Source organism: Lycium ferocissimum, chromosome 7 (assembly GCF_029784015.1).
Source record: "Lycium ferocissimum isolate CSIRO_LF1 chromosome 7, AGI_CSIRO_Lferr_CH_V1, whole genome shotgun sequence".
NCBI classification, from domain to species: domain Eukaryota; kingdom Viridiplantae; phylum Streptophyta; class Magnoliopsida; order Solanales; family Solanaceae; genus Lycium; species Lycium ferocissimum.
The window spans coordinates 2,174,660-2,194,156 of record NC_081348.1 but is presented as its reverse complement, the minus strand read 5'-3'; the positions used below and the strand labels follow the sequence as shown (position 1 = coordinate 2,194,156).

Below are 19,497 nucleotides of genomic sequence, written 5' to 3'. Positions count from 1 at the left end.
CTGCCCGAATTTCGGCAGATTCTAAATGGAATTAAATTGAAGGCTTAAGATGAGCGTATGACATTGAGCCTAATAATAGTATGAATGGTTTATATGTAGATTTACGAGCTTGGAAGGATAAACGTTGAACGATTAAGGTGACCGAAAGGTATGTTAAGGCTTGTCCCTTTCTTTCGAAGGCATGATTCCTATGGTACGATTTCATAAATGTTTTCATAACTTCTTTGTTTCCAAAAGCTAGTTGTTTATGACTCCAAAGCATGATTCCTTTCCCGATAACCCGTAAATGTCTTTCCAAAATGCTCGTATTTTCCATACCAAAGGTTATGATTATGTGAGCTCTTGTGATAACAGCGACGAACATGTTTTTACCATGGTAACGATGACGTTAAGAGTGAGAATGTTTTCTCTGATAGTATGATGATGATGTTTTTATAGATAAATGTCTCAAGTTATGAGATCGATATTTTTATGAGAATATTGAGCTATTTTCCTAACTTTCTCAATTTTATTCATTGTTGTTGGCCTCACCTTAAAATAATTGTTCCTTCAAGGTGAGATAGAGCGATGATTATTCCATAATCTAATCGGAGGTTACCGACCTTACGTCACTCCGATAGAGTTATAGCTTTTCTTGGGCTCTCATGCATGCTGCTTATATGATATATGAATATGATATATGTATATGTATATGGGGAATATGGGAAAAAGGGCGAGGTGCTATAGACGCATGGCCACCTGATCAGTTGGTATATTATGATATCGTCCCGGACGCGGGATATATGGTTAAATGGATCGGGCCGTTCGTTCCTCGGCACTATTATATACTTATGGATCGGGCTGCACGTTCCGCAGCACTATTATGATACATATGTATGAGAAAGATTTTATGAAAAGCTAAGCATGCATGGTATCCGCCTTAAGAGGCAATCAGATGTACAGGTTATTCCTTTGTCACATGTTACGCTCTATATTTTTCATTATGTTATTTTCCATGTTCGGTATCTCTTACTATGCTACTATTTATGCCTTACATACTCAGTACATTACTCGTACTGACGTCCTTTCTTTTACGGACGCTGCGTTCGTACCCGCGAGGATCGGGTAGCCCGGCCGCGAGCCGGACCGGATGGGATCTCTCTCTAGTCTCGGCCAGATACGCTCTCGGGTTGACACGGAGCTACAGGCCATTTAGTATGCTATTGTTATGTACATATATGGGTACGGCAGGGCCTTGTCCTGTCCTTTCTACAGTTGTACTCCATAGAAGTCTGTAGACAGTGATATGTAGTCGTGATGTTATGCAGCCTTGTCGGCGTTTATTTTGTTGTACAGTATATATGTGGCGGCCAAATCGGTTCGCGCTGTTATGCTCAGTGTTTACATTTATATGTATGTGTTGGCCGTGAGTTCTCGGTGCAGTGTCTCGTATGTTAATTGTTCGGGAGACAGTACAGCTCAGCTGTAGATTGTGTATGGGCCCAGGATAGTCAGTGAGCAATAAATGCAAGCATAGGAGTGCTTGGCCAGTAGTGGTCGGGCATTTGTTACGGCCCATCAGTTTGGGTTGTGACACCTTGACACATACATGCCTGGTCCTCATACCTAAGGTTGGGTGCCCTCAGTAATTTAGCGATCTCAGACCAATCAGTCTGAGTAACTTTAGTTGCAAAATCATTACAAAGCTCATGAATCAGAGGTTAAGCCCAATTATGCAAAAACTGATATCTCCTAATCAGACGGGGTTTATAAAGGGAAGATCTATTACTGAAAATATTATGCTCACTCAAGAGATGGTGCATAACATCAGACAAACCAATGGACATGGAAATGTGGTGGTAAAACTGGACATGGCAAAAGCGTACGACAGGGTTGAATGGGACTATTTATGCCAAGTACTGAGATAGTTTGGTTTCAGTGAGTTGTGGATAGATAGAGTCTGGAGGAACATTTCAAATGTATGGTACTCTGTCAATATCAATGGGGGCAGATATGGATTCTTCAAGTCAACTAGAGGGGTAAAGTAAGGAGATCCCTTATCTCCATCTCTCTTTGTGTTGGGGGCTGAACTGCTGTCAAGACTTATGGATAATCTGGTCTTCACTGATTTCATCCCATATTCCTTTGTTAAGAAGGAACCTGTTATCACCCATCTCTCCTATGCAGATGATACAATCCTTTTCACCTCAGATGACACAGTCTCACTCAAGAGGATGATGGATACTTTGGGTATATATGAGCTTTGTTCTGGTCAGATGGTGAATAAGCAGAAATCTTGCTTCATTTTACCTCCCAAGTGTACTCTTGAGACATTCACAAAGGTGTATAAGGCTACTGGCTTCAGATCCTCTTACTTCCCTATGCAGTATTTGGGGTGTCCTATTTTTACGGGCTAACAAGGTGGAGTACTACAGTTCTATGATGGCAAAGGTGGCTGCTAGGCTTCAAGGATGGCATGGGAAACTACTCTCTTTTGGTGGCAAAGCTATTTTGATAAAATCTGTCCTTCAGGCTCTTTCTCTACATACTTTATCTGTTCTTTCACCCCCAAAAACTGTCATCAAGCAAATGGAGATGATCTTGGCTAATTTCTTCTGGGGAAAGAAAGAAGACAAACATAAATCCCGTTGGATCAAATTATCTGAACTGTGCTTTCCCACCTCTGAAGGAGGAGCTGGTTTTAGATCAATTCATGACTTTTGCAATGCCTTTGCTGCAAAGAAGTGGTGGACTTTTAGAACTCATCAAACTTTGCTCAGTCAAGTTCTCAATGCTAAATATTGCTCTAGGGATCATCCAGTCTCAAAATCTTTGAGATATGGTCAATCTCATATTTGGAGAAGGATGATGAAGATTAAGGATAGAGTTGAACCTTTTATTCTGTGAAAAATTGGTCAAGGAGATGTCTCCTTTTGGTGGGATAATTGGTCAGGTATGGGGCCTCTAGCTAGAATGGTCACTGGTAGAACAACTCCAAAAAGCACTAGAGTTAGCAAATTCCTAATGAATGAGAGGTGGAGATGGGATCTCTTGAGTACCATTTTCCCTGCTTCTGTGGTCAATAACATTCAAAGAGTAGAGTGGATCAACAAAAGAAAGACTGGGCACTTTGGACAGTGGACAACTCTGGAAGATTTTCAACCAAATCTGCTTGGCAATAGTTGAGATCTTGCAGGAACGAAACTCTTACAGGAAAAGCTCTTTGGCATAGAAAATTGCCTTTCAAAATTTCTTTCCATATGATGAGAGTTTTGAAAACCAAATCTCCACGGATGAAAGTGTTCAAAAGCATGGTGTCAAACTCTCTTCTAGGTGCAATTGCTGCAAAGAGTACCAGGGAGAAACTTGTCCACATCTGTTTGGTAGCAGTGATATTGCTAAGTAGGTATGAATGTTCTTTTTCAATTCATGTGGCATCAGATATACTCAAACACATGTTAGGAGCTTAACTATGCAATGGTGGCTCACTAAACCTGTGAATGAGGTGCATAGAGTACTACTTCAATGTCTTCCTACCTACATATGATGGCAAATTTGGAAAAGCAGATGTAAAGCAAGGTTTGAGAATGTCCATATGTCTCCTAGGTTCATTATCAGGCAGGTATGCAATTTAGTAACCTTGGTGATAACAAGTCATTTCCCTAGTTTAAGTATACCTGCTAGGTGGGGAGATTTCTGTTGCATTGTGGAAAGACTGAAACCTGTATTGATTAGCACAATCATGAGATGGTCTAAACCAGAGGATGGCTGGTTGAAAATGAATGTGGATGGGTGCAGTAAAGGCAATCCTGGAGCTGCAGGAGGTGGTGGAATTGTTAGAAATCATGATGGCCAAATGATAATGGCCTTTGCTTCTTTCTATGGTATTTGCAGTAATAATGTAGCGGAAGCTAAGGCTATTCTACAAGGAATGAACATGTGTATTGACAAAGGTCTCCTTAAGATCATTGTCGAATCTGATTCTATGCTGATGGTTAATATAATCAATAGGAAGATTAGTTCCCCATGGCAGATTCATAGCATCATCAAGAAAATTTGGACTTTGATGCATAGAGGATCCTTTTTGTTTGTTCACATCCACAGGGAAGGAAATGCCATTGCGGATCAGATGGCTAATTTGGGTGTTACTGACCGAGGGCACTTTGTCTTCAATGAAGATCTTACTTTGCCAAGGCAAGCTAGAGCTTCACTGAAGCAAGAGCAGGATGGAATACCAAATTTCAGATTTAAGTTTAGGAAGAATGCTTTTATTAATGACTAATACATTGAGACTTACTTGTGGTAAGCAGCTAACCTGTATAGCTAAGTGTTCACTATACTCTTTTGTTTCTCTTGTAAAGGAAGATCCAATCATTAGGCAGACTGTGCTCTTGATGCATATGAAATGTGTTATAGCTAACACCATGGTTTTTTTGTGCTTTGGAGGCTAAGGTTTATGTCCTCCTCCGCGTGATCCTTATTTTTGATGTATATATTGGATTAGGTGATGCCTAATCCCCACCAAGATGGTGGATCTCTTGGAAAAAAAAAAGTCTTACCTACTCCATTGAGATCAAATGATTATTCAAGCAATTGAAAACCATAAAAGGTACTATGAACACGTGATAGAACCTGCAAGCAATGTTAAGTGACAATTCTATACATGTCCCAAAAAATTACAATATCACAAATATTAAACTGAAGATACGAAGAATGATAAATTTAATGGGCAACACTACACTTGTTAGTAGCTTCCATTGTTTTTGTTGGTACACTCAAGCAATTGATGGAGCAATATAGTAATGGTTTTGTGATTTTGTGATTAATTCTTCATCGGATTGAATCAGACAAAATATGGATCAAAGATGAGAAAAAAGAACACAATCGGTGAAATCTAACAAAGAAAGCAAGATGAAGACACATATTTGGATGAAAAAAAGAAATACAATATATAGAATTGAAGGTGAATGTCTTGATTCTTCATTACCCACATTTACTCCAATAACGCTTCATTACAGTCATTTACTACACAAATATTCGGCTAATGTAGTCCATTTCTGAAATCATTTGTTGAAGTTAACGTTATATGTTTCATGCATTAATGATGATGCAATAATTAGAAAGTAATTAAGTTTGCTCTTTTGGGTTAAAAAAAAATACAGAAATAGTGTTTAAGTTGAGGGAAATGAAAAAACTTTTTTGCATTTATATAGTTCTTTCATGTTGGCTGTTGACATTCGTTGAGTTCCCTTTCATCCGTTATTAATTGAATCAGTCTACTTTTAATTAGTAAATACACCTCCTCAAATTCTTTAGGTTTCTTTTTTTTTAATATAGCAATGAAGAGGTTGGAAAACGTTTGGTAGGTTAATGTGCCGTTTTATGAAGGATTTATTTGTTTATTTTTAAGGTTATTTAATTAGATATTTAATTAGATTTTGATTTAGTGTAGGGGCAAAATGGTAAACTAACTTTGAAGGTAGGAGCTTCCCACTTTTAGTATAATATGATACATAAACTTTTTAATCTTAAACATAGTGTAATTTTTCAATGAAAAGAGTTTATCTGAAAAACTTCTGATTTTTAACATTCACACTTCACAAAAAAGAAGAAGAGAGAGAGATGTATTGGGCTAAATTCGTACAACACAGACCTACATCGTTATGCCACGTGGCTTAGAGATAAGTCAAAGATGAGTCAGCATTGAGTGTCAACGGAGGAAATGCCATTGCACCGGAAGAACCATTTGGTCCGGAAGACTGTTGGAGTAGTTCTGGAAGAGAGCTCAACGGACTGCCGTTAAGAATCAAGTTGAACGTTATATACTGGTGTTATTAGGCTTAATGATCCTCTTTATTGCTCATTATTATTACTCACTCAATGCTCATTATGAGCAAGAGCGTCATACATGGAAGGGAAAAGGGTCAAATATACCTTCTCTACTTTATTTTATTAGTTAAATATACCCTTCGATAGTGAAAGTTAACAAAAATACCCATGCCGTCTTCAAACTTCACACTTATGCCCCTATTTGGATGGAAATCCCCAAATCCTCTCAAATTACCCAATTTGCAAAAAAATTACCCACTTGGTGAGCTGATTTATCAACTATTTTGCTCCCTATTATTTTATGTAGTGCCATTTATTCGTTGTTCAAGCAGACATTGTTGGTTGATTGGCCTTATAAAATGGATGCACCAAGATTTGGAGTTGGATTTAAAGATGAAATTTGAGGTGAGTTTTGGGATTTTATCATTTGGGTGTGTTCTTGCTTTTTTCTTTTTTTCTCCGTGGAAAAAGATGAAGCTAGAGCTTGATGATGATGATACGCGGGGCGGGTCAACAAAAAAAGTGGGTAATTTTTTTAAAATTGGGTAATTTGAGAGGATTTGGGGATTTCCATCCAAATAGGGGCATAAGTGTGAAGTTTGAAGACGGCAGGGGTATTTTTGTTAACTTTCACTAACGAAGGGTATATTTAATTAATAAAACAAAGTAGAGGGGTACATTTGACCATTTTCCCTACATGGAATGTGTGCCCCTAGCTCTTAGTATAAATAGAGATTGTCATTCCCATTGTAAAGACACAAAATTCAAGAGGAATACACATCACTTATACGCAATTGCTTCATTTCTTAAGTTCTTTATTATTTTACTAAGTGTTTAATCACAAGCTTGGCCGGAGGAACTAGCACCGAGCACAATCGAGTCTCATGCTATTCTCAACCTTACTTTGCTTTATTTCGTTTACATTTAGTTTACTTGCATATTATAGTAATTTACTGATCATTTTGATCTACGTATCCTTAACCACGAACACAAATTCAACTGAACCGTTTTCCGAGTAAACAAGAGAATATATGAAAAAGTCGAATTCTATATTGGCCTATCATTTGTAGCCTTGGCCCAAAACAAAACATGCAAAGGCCAAAAAGGAGCGGAGCTTTGAAAAAAAAAAAATCCACGTGGCAAATGTCCGTTTGTTAATAAGGTAGCACGCGGATATCCTAGCAAACATTTATTATGAGATCTATACCGTCAAAGCCAAATCTCCTTAATCCAACGGCTTTTATTCACTTGGCATTCCACACCCAAAAAATTTCAAACTCACTCCCAAATTTTCATGTGATTGCGGCCTACTACCTCACTCTCATATAACTTGGGGGTTTTAATTATAGGTGACAAATGGGTTTTAAAATTGAGTTGGGGTAACTCTAGTTTTTTTAATTGAGTAAAGGTGATAAACTTTGGATTAGTGATTAGAGAAATTTGACTCACCCCAAAGTTATATTTTTAACATTTTAACCCCAAGCTTTATTTTTTACACTCGCCCCCAAGTTTTATTTTTAACACTTTGACCCGTATAACCTACAGAGCCAAAATAACGCGCCAAATATTCTGTTTGTCTGCGCCGTTTCCACCATTTTGGGCTCTTCTTTTTTGCTTCGTTACGATCTTCTTCTTCTTGCTTCTTCTTCTTATTCTGATGCTCGTTTCTTCTTCTTCTTCTTCTTCTTCTTCTTCTTCTTCTTCTTCTTCTTCTTCTTCTTGACTGGATTTTGCTCAAGAAAAAAACAAGACCACTTGATTTTGCAATTTTTTGAGGATTTCATTCTTGTAGCAGGAAATTACTTCATAACTCGTTCCATTGTTTTGCTTTCTTCTTCTTCTTCGTCCGCCATTGTTGCTCGAAGAAAAAAAGCTGTGACCACCCGATTTTGCAATTTTTTGACTGAATTTTGTTGGTGTAGCACTGGCAATTACTTCATAAGTGTTTTCCGCTCATTTGGTAAGTACAACAACGTTGTTTTATTTCAATTTTTCACCTGGGTATAAATCTACTGATTTTTCAACAACTTACAATGCGTTGTAGTTGTTGCAACATATAATGTGGTTGTTGCAACTTCTACGCGGATTATGAAGTTGTTGTAATTGTTAAATAAATAACTCTGCAACAATGAGTGAGTTGTTGCAACAGTATTCCACTTGTTGCAACAACTCAACGATGCATTGAGTCGACTTCGATTTTATGCCGAAATGTAACCCAAAATCGAAGCCGCTTTCAATGTATTATTGACTTGCCGCAACAAGTTGTATAGTTGTTGCAACGGTGTTCCACTTGTTGCAACAACTCAACTATCTCGTTGAGTCGCTTTTTGTCCGAAATGTAACCCAAAACGGTAGCAGCCTTCCGGCGTATTATTGACTTGCCGCAACAATTTGTATAGTTGTTGCAACAGTGTTCCACTTGTTGTAACAACTCAACTATCTTGGAGTCGGCTTTCAGTTTTTGTGAAAGAACCCAAAAAGCCGACTTCCAACAATTATTGACTTGCCGCAACAAGTTGTATAGTTGTTGCAACAAAATTCCACTTTGTTGCAACAACTCGACTATCCGTTGAGTCGGCTTCGATTTTGTCCGAAACGGGGCCCAAAAACTGGCGCTTTCAACAGATTATTGACTTATTCAACAAGTTGTATAGTTGTTGCAACGTGTTCCACTTGTTGCAACAACTCAACTATCTGTTGGAGTCGGCTTGAATTTTTTTGAAACGGAACCCAAAATCGGCCGACTCCAATGCAGTTAGTGACTTGTTGCAACAATTTTATTACTTGTTGCAACAAGTAGTCCACTTGTTCCAACAAGTCAATAATGGGTGGAACAAGCTGCTGTATGTTGTTTCATTTTGTTATAGATTGATATGTACTCTCGCGACCAATTTTTTGTTAAAAAAAAATATCTTCAGGTACCTCGAACACCACTAATGGGGGACTCAATAACAATAGGGGTTGATTGCCATGGTGAATGGATCGAGAAGAACAATCGATATATTTGGCGATGGAAGGGTAGTGACACATTAGAGACGATAGCGATATCGTCCAAAGAGATGTTATGTTCGATGATTTTGTGAACCTAATCATCACCTATTGCGAATTAACTTGTGAACCAAAAGATCTTGCCATCACTTACATGCACAAATTTTTGAAAATCGAGGGTCTTGCCATTTAAGATAACGATCGGAGTTCGTTTGCGTGCTTATTTGAATGATGTAGCTAGGCCCATTTTAAGGGTATACGTTGTTGGAAGCCCGATAGAGAACCACAATTTATCTCAAGACCAACAAGATGTGTTAAATGATGAATTAGATGGGTGGATGTGCATATCCCGATAATGGAAGTGGGGAATTCCGATTCCTATACCGAAGTTGCGAGCAATACATTGGGCACTACACAATCAATACAATCTAGCCATGTTCAAGATGATGAAACGAGGTTTTTATAAAGGAATGTCATTCAAGAACAAGGAAGAACTAGCCACTTGGTTGAAACTTGCTTGCTTGAAGAAAGATTTTAGAATCAAGAAGGTGATTAATTCGCGTACTGTGTATTGCTTCGTATGTGTACATCCGGAGTGCAAGTGGTGGCTTAGAGTAGGTGAAGCTTTTAAGTTCTGACAGATTTTGTATCAGAACTTACATAAAGCATCACACATGTGGTTCTGAGCACATTACGAGCCATAATCCACACGCTACTGCGAAAGTCATTGGTGAATACTTCAAAGATAAGTTTCCTTACGGTAAAGGCCCGTCTACAAAAGATATGAGTCAATCAATCCGCATGCATTTGGGTTGTAAGGTAAGTTATTGGAAGGTACGGAAGGGCATGGAGATTGCAAAGGCTTTGACAAGGGGTACACATGAGCATGGGTATGCGGTGCTTGATGCGTACCGTTATATGCTTCGTTACGCAAATCCGAAGTAAGACGGCATTGAAAGTTGATGAAAATGGGAAGTTCAAGTACTTTTTTGTAGCCTATAAGGCTTGGATGCTTGGTTTTGCGCAAATGAAAAAAGTCATAGCCGTCGATGGGACATTCTCGAGGAGCAAGTACGAAGGAGTGTTGTTGTCGAGCGGTTGCACAAGATGGGAGAATCATATTTTTCCAAAGGGCATTTTGTGTGGTGGACAAGGAGTGTGATGCTTCGTACAAATATTTTTTTGAACAAATGAGAAGCTATATAGAGGATACCCCGAGTTGTGCATAATTTCGATAGACATCCAAGTATCAAAAAAGGCGGTTTCAATTGTCTTCCCTACATGTCATTATGGTTTTTGCATGAGGCACCTGGGAAAATGCGAGAACCACCTTTCACAACGGGGCGGTCGTATCTCAATTTTATAAAGCAGCAAAAGCGTACAATATTGATGTCTTCAATGACCATTTCAATCAAATCGAGATTTGGTTCTCTGGGGCCGCCGAACATCTTGAACGTCTTTGGATTCCACATTGATGGAGCGGGGCATTCGCCGGAAATAGGTATTTTCACATTTCTCGTTTCCAACAAGTAACGTATCCGCGCAACTAATAGGTAACTTGTTGCGGCGGATATTGTACTTGTTGTGATTTTTGACACTGGTCGAGCCTCGACCACATGTTCTAACACTAATATGTTTGTTTTGTCGAGGTATGATTTTATGACGACAAACGGCGCCGAGTCGATAAACTCAATGTTCAATGTTGAAAGAGAATTTCCCATTCTTGCTCTATTTGATTCCATAAACAGGAGCTTTACTAAGAAATTTCATGAGAGGCGTATGGAGTTCATCGACTCACCAACCATCTTTGTTCCCTTAATGGAAAAAAATATCAAAATTTGTCAACTTGGGTAATAAGTTATTGGCCCATCAAATTGCAAACTACAAGTTCAGCGTTATCGGCCACAGTTCGATTGCGAACAATCGATGCAAAGAAGATCTTGTACTTGTAGAGTTTTTGACCTCGGACAAAATACCTTGCCCACATGCTATGGCAACGTTTCGAGTCCAATATGGTGAAGATTTTGGAAGGCGGATTTATGACTACTCATCTCCATATTATAGGGTGGAGAATTACATAATTGCATACTGTGAGGAAATGAATCCTGTGCCTTCTGAAGAATCTTGGGAAGTTCCATGGAGATTTTAGAGAGAGAATACCTCTCCACATGTTGATCCGAGCAAACCGGGAAGAAGACGGACAAAGAGGAGGCGTGGAATCGGGGAATCACTTGCAACGAGGAAAAACAAATGCTCCATATGTAAAACAACTGGCCATAAAAAAACTACATGCCCGAACCGAATTGTTCCCTAGTTGTTAAATTTGCAATGTCTTGTAATAATAATTACTATTTTTTGTGTTTGTGAAATTAGACTTTATGACATTTTTATGTCGTTTCTGTTAGTAAAATTGGTTTAAATGATATGTTGATCTTGCTCAAATCACCAATGTATATTCTGTGGTTTTGAAATTTCGAGCATTTTCACCAAGTAAAAATTCATTGCAAATTGTGTAACTTGTTGGGATTTTGCTAACCAGATTATGTACTTGTTGCAGCAACTAACTTAATTTGGTTTTCCAACAAGTGACATGACTTGTTCCAACAAGTGACATGACTTGTTACAAAGAGAATGAGTTGTTTCATCCAACAAGTGATATGACTTGTTCAACAGATATTTACCTTACTAACAGATTATATACTTGTTGCAACAGGTTAAATAATTGCTGCAACAGATTATGTACTTGTTGCAACAGGTTATGCAACTGCTGCAACAGATTATGCAATTGTTGCAGCAGATTATGTAATTGTTGCAACAGATTATGCAATTGTTGCAACAGATTATGTAATTGTCGCACGAGATCATGAAATTGCCGCAACAACTAGGATATAAGTCACATATGTTTAGTTATTAACGAGAGGGAACCAATGATATTTAGTGTTAAACAAAGGGATTCAATGATATTTCGTGATCAATATATATATCTACTAACATCCTTAATGGATTAGACGGTAATTTCATTGATTTGATGGGAAATTCTAAGCGTATACTTCCCAAATCGAGCGATCGTTGGTGTAATTTGATAAGAACTACTTGATTCACCCATATTTAGGTGTAAACAACGAAAACCAATGATATTGATTGTTTACTAAATGTTCCTAACCAATTTGATGGTATCCTGAGTCAGGACATATGATCAACTAAGCGTATACTTCCCAAATCGAGCGATCGTTGGTGTAATTTGATGAGAACTACTTGATTCACCCATATTTAGGTGTAAACAACGAAAACCAATGATATTGATTGTTTACTAAATGTTCCTAACCAATTTGATGGTATCCTGAGTCGACATATGATCAACTAAGCGTATACTTCCCAAATCGAGCGATCGTTGGTGTAATTTGATGAGAACTAATTGATTCACTCATATTTAGGTGTAAACATCGAAAATCCAATGATATTTATTATTTATTAAATGTTCCTAACCAATTTGATGGTATTCTGAGTCGACATATGATCAACTAAGCGTATACTTCCCAAATCGAGCGATCGTTGGTGTAATTTGATGAGAACTACTTGATTCACCCATATTTAGGTGTAAACAACGAAAACCAATGATACTTATTGTTTACTAAATGTGAAACTTTTAAACAAAGTTACTCATCCGTTACAACGTATAATGCACTTGTTGCAACATATTAGTAACTTGTTGCAACAACTAACCAATCCGTTGCAACATATTAGTAACTTGTTGCAACAACTAACAAATCATTGCAAATGATTAAAAACTTGTTGCAACAGATGGGTTAGTTGTTGCAATTTCTTCAACAATTGATAGATTTATTGCAACAATCGACTCATCCATCCGTTGTAATCGACTCATCTTCAACATCGCTAGATTTGTCGCAACGATCGACCCATATGTTGCAACAATCGAACCATCCGTTGCAACAATTTACAAACTTGTTGCAACAACTTACTCATCCGTTGCAACGAGATGACAAACTTGTTGCAACGATTATCAACTTGTTGCAACTTCTTCAACATCGCTAGATTTGTCGCAACGATCGACCCATATGTTGCAACAATCGAACCATCCGTCGCAACAATTTACAAACTTGTTGCAACAACTTACTCATCTCCGTGCAACATGACAAACTTGTTGCAACGAGATTATCAACTTGTTGCAACTTCTTCAACATCGCTTAGATCATTTGCAACGTAGATGGGTCGGTCGTTAGCCTTCTTCAACACCGTTAGATTTTGTGACTTGTTTAAAACTACGAAACCACCGAACATAATGTATTGAACACAACTTAAATAATGAACACCAATATATACTTAACAAAATGTCTTAGAAAAGTACGACCACCTAATATATACTTAAATTACACAATGTCATAAAAAAACTCCTAATATATACTTAAATTGTTCAACGAGCCACATTTTGGCTCCAAAAAATGCAAAATCAATGAATTGTTTAGCAACCCATCTTAGGGCTCCAACACCTTTTCAATGACACCTAATGCCCATCTCCATTGCATCCTCCTACGGAGTTGTCGGCGATTAGACTTTCGGGTTTTGTCACGATTGTGCCGGTAAGCAAAGCCTCCATAAAAGCAATTGACCACGAACCACATGCCTTACCGGTGACATTGCGGGGGAGATTCCGTAGCCTATTGAATTCCCAAGATTCATTGAGTAACTGCGGAGCAAGTGTGCGAACATTCCACTCGTTGCAATAACTTGGGCCACAATTCCATTACCGGCTCCATGAAACAAAAGAAATTAGATTCTTCATAGACAGGAACGTTGCAGTCATACACATTTACCACTCCCTCTTCAATCATGAACTCGAGAGTGACAAAATGTGTGGCATCAATATTCATCAAGCATTAAAACCCTCTTTGCACCGCCCAAGAGGAAATTTCCTCCGGGTAGGGTCCGACACCCCTACAATAATCGACCATATCATCATCCCACTTGAATTGACAAGTCTAACCTTCGAGAGACATTTGGAACCGTACTTTTTTGTCAATTCGTACCTCTTGGACATGTTGTTATAAAAGTTGAGGTCCGAGATTATGTCGGTAGAATCATAGTACTCGGGAAATTGATTTGCCTCATACGCATTAGAGCAGGACTTCATCTACATACTAAAGTAAAAGTAGTAAAACGTTAGTTATTTGGTGCAACAATGATTCAATAAAATAAAGGAACTATTGCACGCTAGTTAACTTGTTGCAACAGATTATCTACTTGTTGCAACGGCTAGTTAACTTGTTGCAACGGATTATCTACTTGTTGCAACGGCTAGTTAACTTGTTGCAATGAGACATCTACTTGTTGCACCAACTAGTTAACTTGGTGTATCGAGATTCAACAAAATAAAGGAACAGTTTATCTACTTTTTGCAACAACATACTGAATTAGATAGATATATACAAGTGTTGAAACTTACCCAATCCTCCCACCATATTTCCATGCTTGTCAGAGCCTTGAAGTCTGCTGCTCCAAATTCATGCATTGAGTACATGGTTCTCCCACTCTTTTTGGACTTGATTGCAGTCTCAACCTTTTTCTTTCTTTGGGCATGTACAGGCTTGAAAATGTCCACCTTTTTTAGCACTTTTGGCCCAACATCAAGAAGAGGAGTCTCGGTTGACTTACTAGGAGTAGCAACAGATCTTCTTGATCTAGCGATGCAAGTGCCTTGGCAATTGCTTTGCCCTCCTCCGAGCATGAACGGGGTATAAGGTGAGGAAAAGATTCTTTGATGGTTTGATACCCTCTTGGATATCAACCTCGCATAGAAGTGTTTGTGGCTTCTTGGCTGCGCACCAACTTCCTCCACCTTTCTAATCAAATTATCCATTGTGTCCTTATGAAGTGGTGCACTCCACAAAACACGTGAAGGGACCTTAGAAATACCGACACCAACATCAACAAATCTTCTACCACTCAATCCACCACTACTAAAATTACCACCAACGGAAAAATCACTCAATCCAGGAACTGGGGTAAATCCACCAATATTAGCATCATCATCTCTTAATTTTTCCCCAGCAATACTTGCTGGGACATCATCACTAAGTCCACCACCACCACCACCACCAACAACATCAACAAAATCGAACAACACCACCAACAAGATCAAGACCACCAACAAGAACATCACCACCAACACCAACAACAACATGACCACCACCACCAAATACAACATCATCAACCCTAGTGATGGTCATTACCGGCCAATTCCCCTTTGAACCCATCAATCAACTCAGTACGATTCTTTGGGCACAAAGGTGACAAGGCATGGCATCTCCAACTCTCTTATTGTTGGGACAAGCCATGGTTCACAACCTGCAACAAGAAAGTAGATATATCATAATGGTGCTAAATCATAAAAAACAAATCCTATTTAAAATAAATTATCAGGTTGTTGCAAAAGGTTACACATCTGTTGGACAATGTCCAACAAATAGGTAACTTGTTGCAGCAGGTATCTTATCTGTTGAAAATTTTCCAACAGATGGGTAACTTGTTGCAACAGGTTGATCATCTGTTGGATATTTTCCAACAGATGGGTAACTTGTTGCAGCAGGTTACTCATCTGTTGTAAAAAACTAGTTGCATGTTATAACAGATTCATCTGTTGGGTAACTTGTTGCAACAGGTTAATTATCTATTGGACATTGTCCAACAGATGGGTAACTTGTTGCGACGGTTACTCATCCGTTGTAAAAAACTAGTTTCATGTTATAACGATTCATCCGTTGGGTAACTTGTTGCACGGTTAATTATCGTTGGACATTTTCCGACGATGGGTAACTTGTTGCAGCAGGTTACTCATTTGTTGTAAAAAACTAGTTTCATGTTATAACAGATTCATCTGTTGGGTAACTTGTTGCAACAGGTTAATTATACATTGGACATTTTCCAACGGATGGGTAACTTGTTGCAGCAGGTTACTCATCTATTGTAAAAAACTAGTTTCATGTTATAACAGATTCATCTGTTGGGTAACTTGTTGCAACGGGTTAATTATCTCACGCTGGACATGTTCCAACGGATGGGTAACTTGTTGCGGCGGAGTTACTCACCGTTGTAAAAAATTAGTTGCATGTTATAACAGATTTATCTGTTGGGTAACTTGTTGCAACAGGTTAATTATCTGTTGGACATTTTTCAACGATAGGTAACTTGCCGCAATCATTGCATGTGTTGTTGCAACAGATTATAAAGTCGTTGCAAGAACTAGTCATCTGTTATGTTCTAATGCTTACAGCTTCCTTAGGGGGGTTGAAAAGGTCAACACTCAATTTTGTGTTGTTCTCGGCAGTAAGCCATCGAAGAATTCTTGGATAGGTAACTTCTTCGGAGTATTCCTTGACTTGATGCCTGAGGTGAGGAATGGCTTCAAATGCCCAAGCCTAGAAAAAAAGATGCCATCAAAAATTAAAATAGTGATTGAAATAATTAAAAAAAAAAGGTAAAACGTTGAAGAAAATTTACCATGAAAGCCCAAGGAAGCCGTATAGGTTTTGTGTCTTCCCGTTGGCTTCAAATGCTTTATCAAATATTCAACAGTCAAGCTAAAGCTTTGAAAACCCCAGGCATAGTTGTTGAAGGCATCATAGTCCTCAGCAAGTTTAATCAATCCAAGCGGTATGTTGTAGTTTACGTCTCTTGCCCAAAGAACACTGTGCACAAACCAAACTAAGCACAGTGCCTCCTTGTGCTTTTTTGAGAATGTTTTGGACTCCAAATCTTGCAACAATTTCTTTTGAGTGTAGCTCTTTCCCACTAAGTTTACCAAAGAGACATCATTCTTAGCTTTGGAACCCTTTCTTTTTCTTGGTCGCCTTGGGTGTCGGCCGGCTTGGTTAATACAACTAGGAAGAGGCTCACAAGGATAACATCTCAATCCGGTAACTATGGCAAACTCCTTCATGCCAAAGCAAACCGGCATGCCACAGTAATTGATCCAAATCTCATCCTTTCTATCACAAATAATCTTACGCTTCAAAAGCTCAGAAACCATTGTCATTTGAAATCGGGCACCTGTATCTTCAGGCAAATCTAAATAGGGCCCAAAGCACCTAGTCCTAAAGAAATTCTCCAACCCCTGCCGGGAGAATGCCCCGAAGGTGTCAAAGCCCTTGCCCATGGTTGATCTAACCACAAAATCACCGGATAAATCCTTATTTCCATTCGAGCGGCATCGTCACGCCGTACTTTTCAATCGAAACTCTTGACGACCTCCTCAATCGAAGGTCTATTAGGATGCGTGGCAATACTAAAAGACTCGACAAGATTGGCATCCATATTATGTTTCCTTTTCTTCTTAACTCGGCCAAGGTCGATCTCGTCGATTCTTCTTCTTCATTATCATTTTCGGTTCGCATCTTCTTCACCTCCTTCATCCCCTTTAGCTCCTTCATCCCCTTCATCTCCTTCTTCTTCACCTACTTCTTCTTCATCTCCTTCTTCTTCATCTCCTTCGGCATTTTCTTCATTTTCTTCATCTCCTTGAGAGATTTTTCATCATCTTTTTCACTTTCTTCTCTAGTTTCTTCACTTTGTTCATTTTTATCACTTTCTTCTTCATGCCCAACAGAGGTTTCGTGGGTTTCCTCTCTTTACGAAGCCCCGCTTCACTAACTCTTTCCTCATTTGTTGATTGACAAATAGCGATCCACAAGTTTATCTAATGGTGTTTGCACCTTAGCTCTTTTACTACTATCTCCCTCGGTTGGTTTCTCTCTTTTCTTTTAACCTCGAGCCATTTTATCTACACACGGGAGATAGAAAAAGGTTTTAATTGGTTAGTGCAACATTCAAAGTAAAAAGGAAAAGGAATATGTTGCAACAAGTAATAAGTTGTTGCATTAAGAATATGTTGCAACAACTTATTACTTGTTGCGGCGGAATCTTAATTTGTTGGAAATAGAAAAACGATAGCAAATCCTTAGCAACCGTTTTGATTTTTTACAACAACTTGTTAATATGCTACAACAAGCTTTCAAGATTCTTTGCAAAAACCTCAACAATTGTTTTGATTTTATCCAGCCGTACATTGGATAAAATCAAACCTTTTCCTAAACCATAGCATGACAAAGAATAACAACAAAGAAAAAAACATCTAAATTTAACTACAAAACATCTACATTTCACTACAAATACACAACCATCACAAATCTCACTCACAACTTAAACAAAATACACCAAAACCATACAACCTCGTGAGATGTTTGCAATCGTCAAACAAGTCTTGAATTTGCTTCAACAGTAACCTCGGTTGTTGGAAAATATCAACAAAATTGCAAGCCTTTTTTTTTCGAAATAACAAATAGAAAAAGAACAAAAACAAAGACCAAATATCATAATTTCACAACTACAAGCACTATTTACAAACTCACAAACCCCAACAAGTGCAACAAATACACGAAACTACAATAAAACAAACAACATTCAAGAAAAATCCATGCTCTTCTTCATCTTCTCTAACCAAAATCATCATTTTCATACTCTGATTTCAAAACCCTAACTTTTGAACCAAGTGAAAAAAAAAAGTTTACCTGAGAATGAATAGACAAGCAACAATGGAAAGAGAGAAAAATGAGCGAGCGCGGAATGGAGAGAGAGGAACGAGCAACAACAATGGTGATCACCGGTTTTGAACAAGAAGAACGAGAGAGAGAGAGATGAGATGAACGAAGAATGAACTCGCTTTTTTTTTTTTTTGAAATAAAACGAAGTGGGTCGTGGGGGAAGTGGGTTGGGGTTGGAAGGAGTTTTTGTATAATGTGTGTGGGTTGGAAGAAGTTTTGTATAATGTGTATGGGTTTTTGTGTATTTTGTAAAAGATTATAAGTTTTAAAAATTATAATTGAGTCCCAATTTAAGTTAATCACATTTTTAAGACAAGTTTGACCTTGGCTGGTCAAACTTGTCACCATTTCTAATTATCACACTTTTTTGTCACCACAACTTAAATCTTCCATATAACTTGCCCCTCTCAAATCCACCATTCAAAAGCTTTTCCTATTAGCATAAATTCAAATGGCTCGTACTAAGCAAACAGCCCGCAAATCGACAGGTGGAAAGGCACCAAGGCTGCCAGAAAGTCAGCTCCGGCTACTGGAGGAGTGAAGAAGCCTCACAGATTCAGGCCTGGAAGTGTTGCACTTAGAGAAATCAGGAAGTCAACTGAGTTGTTGATAAGGAAGCTTCCATTCCAGAGCAGTGCTGTTGCTGCTCTACAGGAGGCTTATCTCGTTGGGCTCTTTGAAGATACTAATCTCTGTGCAATCCATGCTAAGAGGGTTACGATCATGCCGAAAGACATTCAGCTTGCTAGGCGGATTCGTGGAGAGAGAAGAAGCTTTATTTGTGTTATCTTTCTTAGGGTTTTATTTGTGTCTTTTGTTGAATGTTAGATGTAAATCAAATGACTTGTTTCAATCCAATTACTATGTAAACCTCTGGTTTAGAACTATGATGAAATCTGTACTTCATTTTGTTTCAATTAAAAGTGCTGCTCATATTATGTTTGAGTATATCGTGTTGTATATTTCTTTAGGTGTAGGTTTTCATAAATGTTTCCTTTTTGCATAATATTAGAGGTACTTTTACTTCAACAATGACTTTAAAAGTCCTCATTTCTTAGCATTGGCACTGTAGAAAACTCTGCAGATC

General features: G+C 38.3%; 1 pseudogene; it reads left to right on the top strand.

Annotated features, from left to right (window-relative positions):
* Nucleotides 1-17,431: 17,431 nt before the first annotated feature.
* On the top strand, nt 17,432-19,358 carry LOC132063094 (histone H3.2-like; annotated as a pseudogene).
* The last annotated feature ends 139 nt before the right edge of the window (nt 19,359-19,497 follow it).